Source organism: Triticum aestivum, chromosome 5B (genome assembly GCF_018294505.1).
Source record: "Triticum aestivum cultivar Chinese Spring chromosome 5B, IWGSC CS RefSeq v2.1, whole genome shotgun sequence".
NCBI classification, from domain to species: Eukaryota; Viridiplantae; Streptophyta; class Magnoliopsida; order Poales; family Poaceae; genus Triticum; species Triticum aestivum.
Genome location: NC_057807.1, coordinates 467,133,658 through 467,140,355, shown reverse-complemented (window position 1 = coordinate 467,140,355; position 6,698 = coordinate 467,133,658).

Sequence of the window (6,698 nt, the reverse complement as noted above, 5' to 3'; positions counted from 1 at the left end):
AATATGCTGACAATGTAACACAAAAGAGCCATAACAGAATAATACTACCACTACATGCATATTTGGCTGGTGGAAAGCTCTATGGTTACAGTTTTGAGAAAAGCCAATTTTTCCCTACTACAAAGGAATACATTTTTAATTTAATTATCATGGTGGTTGAAACATCATTTGAGAAGGTAACCCCAATTCAAATGATCCCAAATAAAATAGTTAACAACCCAGCAATATTAATTAGAAGTGTTGTGATACATGTGAATACTCAAGTACTAGATACTCAGAATTGTCCATAACCGGGGACACGACTAACCATGATTAGATTGTACACTTTGCAGAGGTTTGCGCACTTTTCCCCGCAAGACTCGATCGCCTCCGCTGATTCCTCGCACTAAATGATGTTTGAGAAACGGATGACCGAGACACAGTCTTTCAGAAACATTAACTCTCTACTCCGGGCAGACCATACCAAACCTACAAACCCACTACCTGCTGATCCACCTCTTCAAGAGCTTCACGTAACTTACTCAACTATGCTAGAGCCCATAATATCTTGCGGCTGCACACGGAAGTTTCTAGCATGAATAGACTCAGTTCCCTTTGAGCCTGGGTGGCGGTCCATAGGAGAATCACACGGTAACCCCGGGATTTCCAAAAATAAAACAGGCAATCACTGGATACCCCAGGTGCCTCAATCCACCCAGATGTGTATTAAAGTTGCCACCTTAAGTAAACCATTAATTTAACAATCTCACATCTGTCATGGAAATCACTCAAACCCAATCCACGTCTACGAGCATAGCATGGCAAACTAAGCAACGCATAGAAGTAACTCCCAAGGGTTTGATAATAAACAGGGCAATAGGTTCTACCTCAGCAACTACTTCCCAAAACCCACATATTAAAGGCATCCTAGTCATGCAATGTTTGAGGATTGAAACTAATGCATAAAAACTGGGTATGAAAAGAGTATGATCAATATGTTACTTGCCTTGCTGACGATCCGTGAATCCTAGAGACTCGTAGTAACACGCTTCGCACTCCGGGAATTCTATCGCAAGCAAACAATAGCATACATAAGCAACAATCAAAGATGCACAAGTAGAACTCCAAATAAAAGAGTTTGACCGGAGAGTTCAACTTAAGAACTCCGGTTTGCAAAAAGAATCAAATCAAATGGAGCAACGAAACTCAAACGGCAAAAGAAACAAGATCCGTTAACTAATCTGAACTAGGGTCAAATTTTACAGAGATAAAAACTTGTTTGAGTTGATTATTTGGAAAGAAGGTTTCGAGATGAAACTCCCGGTGCTTGAATCGCCTGATTCCGATAAACGAGCGAAAAGATAAACAGGTTCGAACATTGGATCAGAAATCGCGATCAGAATAATCGCGGAATAAATCCAATAAAAGAAAAACGACGAACGGCTAAACGATCGAGCGTTCGCTAGAAGAAACTAAACGATGAACATGTTCGTTAAAACGAACGAACGAGCGAACGCTCGCTAAGAAAATCAACCGAAGAATAAAACCGATCTATAAAAAAAACGAACCAGGGTTTTTCTCAAAAAAACCGAAGGGGGTTTTATTCAAAAAAAAACCGGCGGTGGGGTGGCTACCTCCGGCGAGGTCGTCCGGCAGGGCGGGCGGCTCCAGCGGGGCTTGGTGAGGGGCGGCGGGGCTCGGCGAGACGGCGGCGGCGGCGCGGAAGACGGCGGCGGCGGCTCGGGCAGGGTGCGGCGGCGGCTCAGGCAGGGCGCGGTGGCGGCTCGGGCGCTGCTCGGTGGCGGCGGTTGTGGCGGGTGGTGGCGGGGTGGCGGTGAGGGCGGCGGGGCGGCGGTATTTAAGGGGGGGGGGGGCGGCTCCGGCTTGGGGAAGGGGGCGCCCGGGGAGGTGTCCGGCTCGGACTCCCCTCGGTGTCCGTGCGGCGCACGGCGGCGCGCGGGGGGAGGCGGCGGCGAGGCGGGCCGGCCTGGCTGGGCCCTTGGGCCGGTCGGGCGCGGTTTTTTTTTAAAACATTCCGCTGACTAGAAAAAAAATCCTAGAAAAATAAAAATAAAAATCTAAAAATTTCAAAACAAGTTTTCTCCGTCTAAATAAAATATTTAGAACAAGATGAACTTTTTTTGGCCCCTAAAATGCAATTTTTAAAACATGCAAATTTTTCTAGGGCAAATAAAATTCCGAATAAACTCAAATAAAATCCAAACAATGATTTTAACATTTTTCCTCCCATATTTCAATTGTTTTGGAGAAGTCATATTATCTCCCCTCATTTATTATTTTAAAATGAAATATTTTCCGAAGAGAAATAATTAAAATTAAAATCCTCGTCTTCACTATTTGATAAAAATTTCAAATATGAAAATTGGAAAATCCCCAACTCTCTCCGAAGGTCCTTGAGTTGCTTAGGATTTCGAGGATTGCAAACGAAAAAGCAATAAAATATGATATGCGTGGATGACCTATGTATAACATGCCAAATTGAAAATTTGGGATGTTACACATCCACTTGAGGGAAATTTGCTACTGTCCTACAAACCTCTACACTTGGAGGCCCAACAACGTCTACAAGGAGAAGGTTGCGTAGTAGACATCAAGCTCTTTTCTGGCACCGTTGCCGGGGAGGTGAGTGCTTGAAGGTATATCTTTAGATCTTGCAACCGAATCTTTTTGTTTCTTGTTTTATCACTAGTTTATAAAATAAAATAAAATTTCAAAAAATGGAATTGAGTTTTTCTCATACACTTCATCTTTTTAATATCTTTCGTAAGTATGATGAAAAGGAAAATTGTGCTCAAGTGCTAGAAGAAGAAGTCTATAAAATGTTTGGTACTAAATCTTTGAATGATGAGCATTATTGCAATGTTGTTAGTATGAACTCCTTGAATATCCATAGTACTAATGATGATTGCACTAGTCATGATGAAAATATTGAAGGAAATATGCCCTAGAGGCAATAATAAAGTTATTATTTATTTCCTTATATCATGATAAATGTTTATTATTCATGCTAGAATTGTATTACCCGGAAACATAATACATGTGTGAATACATAGACAAACATAGTGTCACTAGTATGCCTCTACTTGACTAGCTCGTAAATCAAAGATGGTTAAGTTTCCTAACCATAGACATGAGTTGTCATTTGATTAACGGGATCACATCATTAGGAGAATGATGTGATTGACTTGACCCATTCCGTTAGCTTAGCACTTGATCATTTAGTATGTTGCTATTGCTTTCTTCATGACTTATACATGTTCCTATGACTATGAGATTATGTAACTCCTGTTTACCGGAGGAACACTTTGTGTGCTACCAAATGTCACAACGTAACTGGGTGATTATAAAGGTGCACTACAGGTGTCTCCAAAGGTACTTGTTGTGTTGACGTATTTCGAGATTAGAATTTGTCACTCCGATTGTCGGAGAGGTATCTCTGGGCCCTCTCGGTAATGCACATCACTATAAGCCTTGCAAGCAATGTAGCTAATGAGTTAGTTACGGAATGATGCATTATATAACGAGTAAAGAGACTTTCCGATAACGGGATTGAACTAGGTATTGAGATACCGACGATCGAATCTCGGGCAAGTAACATACCGATGACAAAGGGAACAACGTATGTTGTTATGCGGTTTGACCGATAAAGATCTTCGTAGAATATGTAGGAGCCAATATGAGCATCCAGGTTCCGCTATTGGTTATTGACTGGAAACAGTTCTAGGTCATGTCTACATAGTTCTCGAACCCGTAGGGTCCGCACGCTTAAGGTTTCATTGACAGTTTTATTATGAGTTTATGAGTTTTGATGTACCTAAGGTTGTTCCGAGTCCCGGATGTGATCACGAACATGATGAGGAGTCTTGAAATGGTCGAGACATAAAGATCGATATATTGGACGACTATATTTGGACACCGGAAAGGTTCCGGGTGAGATTGGGACTATACCAGAGCTCCGGGAGGTTATCGGAACCCCCCTGGTAGGTATATGGGCCTTATTGGGCCTTAGTGGAAAGGAGGGAGAAGGAGCAAAGGAGGGGGCGCGCCCTCCCAAGCCCAATCCGAATTGGGAGGGGGGCCGGCCCCCCCTTTCCTTCTTCCCTCTCCTACTCCTAATAGGAAAGGGGGAAGTCCTACTCCCAGTTGGGGTTAGACTCCCCCTAGGGCGCGCAACCCCCTTGGCCGGCCCCCTCTCCTCCACTCCTTTATATACGGCGGAGGGGGGCACCCCATAGACACAACAATTGATCTCCTGATCTCTTAGCCGTGTGCGGTGCCCCCCTCCACCATAGTCCTCGATAATACTGTAGCGGTGCTTAGGCGAAGCCCTGCGACGGTAGAACATCAAGATCTTCACCACGTCGTCGTGCTAACGGAACTCTTCCCCGACATTCTGCTGGATCGGAGTCCGGGGATCGTCATCGAGCTGAACGTGTGCTAGAACTCGGAGGTGCCATAGTTTCGGTGCTTGATCGGTCGGGCCGTGAAGACGTACGACTACATCAACCGCGTTGTTCTAACGCTTCTGCTTTCGGTCTACGAGGGTACGTAGACAACACTCTCCCCTCTCGTTGCTATGCATCACCATGATCTTGCGTGTGCGTAGGAATTTTTTTGAAATTACTACGTTCCCCAATAGTGGCATCAGAGCCTAGGTTTTATGCGTTGATGTTATATGCACGAGTAGAACACAAGTGAGTTGTGGGCGATACAAGGCATACTGCTTACCAACATGTCATACTTTTGTTCAGCGGTATTGTTGGATGAAGCGGCCCGAACCGAGATTACGCGTACGCTTACGCGAGACTAGTTTTACCGCCGTGCTTTGCACACTGGTGGCTAGCGGGTGTCTGTTTCTCCAACTTTAGTTGATCCGAGTGTGGCTACGCCCGGTCCTTGCGAAGATTAAAATATCACTAACTTGACGAACTATCGTTGTGGTTTTGATGCGTAGGTAAGAACGGTTCTTGCTCAGCCCGTAGCAGCCATGTAAAATTTGCAACAACAAAGTAGAGGACGTCTAACTTGTTTTTGCAGGGCATGTTGTGATGTGATATGGTCAAGACGTGATGCTATATTTTATTGTATGAGATGATCATGTTTTGTAACCGAGTTATCGGCAATTGGCAGGAGCCATATGGTTGTCGCTTTATTGTATGAAATGCAATTGCCCTGTAATTGCTTTACTTTATCACTAAGCGGTAGCAATAGTCGTAGAAGCAATAGTTGGCGAGACGACAACGATGCTACAATGGAGATCAAGGTGTCGCACCGGTGACGATGGTGATCATGACGGTGCTTCGGAGATGGAGATCACAAGCACAAGATGATGATGGCCATATCATATCACTTATATTGATTGCATGTGATGTTTATCTTTTATGCATCTTATCTTGCTTTGATTAACGGTAGCATTATAATATGATCTCTCACTAATTTCAAGATAAAAGTGTTCTCCCTGAGTATGCACCGTTGCCAAAGTTTGTCATGCCCAGACACCACGTGATGATCGGGTGTGATAAGCTCTACGTCCATCTACAACGGGTGCAAGCCAGTTTTGCACACGCAGAATACTCAGGTTAAACTTGACGAGCCTAGCATATGCAGATGTGGCCTCGGAACACTGAGACCGAAAGGTCGAGCGTGAATCATATAGTAGATATGATCAACATAGTGATGTTCACCATTGAAAACTACTCCATTTCACGTGATGATCGGTTATAGTTTAGTTGATTTGGATCACGTGACCACTTAGATGATTAGAGAGATCTCTATCTAAGTGGGAGTTCTTAAGTAATATGATTAATTGAACTTAAATTTGTCATGAACTTAGTACCTGATAGTATTTTGCTTGTCTATGTTTGTTGTAGATAGATGGCTCGTGCTGTTGTTCCGTTGAATTTTAATGCGTTCCTTGAGAAAGCAAAGTTGAAAGATGATGGTAGCAATTACATGGACTGGGTCCGTAACTTGAGGATTATCCTCATTGCTGCACAGAAGAATTACGTCCTAGAAGCACCGCTGGGTGCCAAACCTGCTGCAGGAGCAACACTAGATGTTGTGAACGTCTGGCAGAGCAAAGCTGATGACTACTCGATAGTTCAGCGTGATATGCTTTACGACTTAGAGCCGGGACTTCAACGAGTTTTGAACGTCATGGAGCATATGAAATGTTCCAGGAGTTGAAGTTAATATTTCAAGCAAATGCCCGGATTGAGAGATATGAAGTCTCCAATAAGTTCTATAGCAGCAAGATGGAGGAGAATAGTTCTGTTAGTGAACATATACTCAGAATGTCTGGGTATAACAATCAGTTGATTCAACTGGGAGTTAATCTTCCGTATGATAGCGTCATTGACATAATTCTTCAATCACTGCCACCAAGCTACAAGAGCTTCGTGACGAACTATAATATGCAAGGGATGGAAAAGACAATTCCCGAGCTCTTCGCAATGCTAAAAGCTGCGGAGGTAGAAATCAAGAAGGAGCATCAAGTGTTGATGGTCAATAAAACCACCAGTTTCAAGAAAAAGGGCAAAGGGAAAAAGAAGGGGAACTTCAAAAAGAACAGCAAACAAGTTGCTGCTCAGGAGAAGAAACCCAAGTCTGGACCTATGCCTGAGACTGAGTGCTTCTACTGCAAGCAGACTGGTCACTGGAAGCGGAACTGCCCCAAGTATTTGGCGGATAAGAAGGAT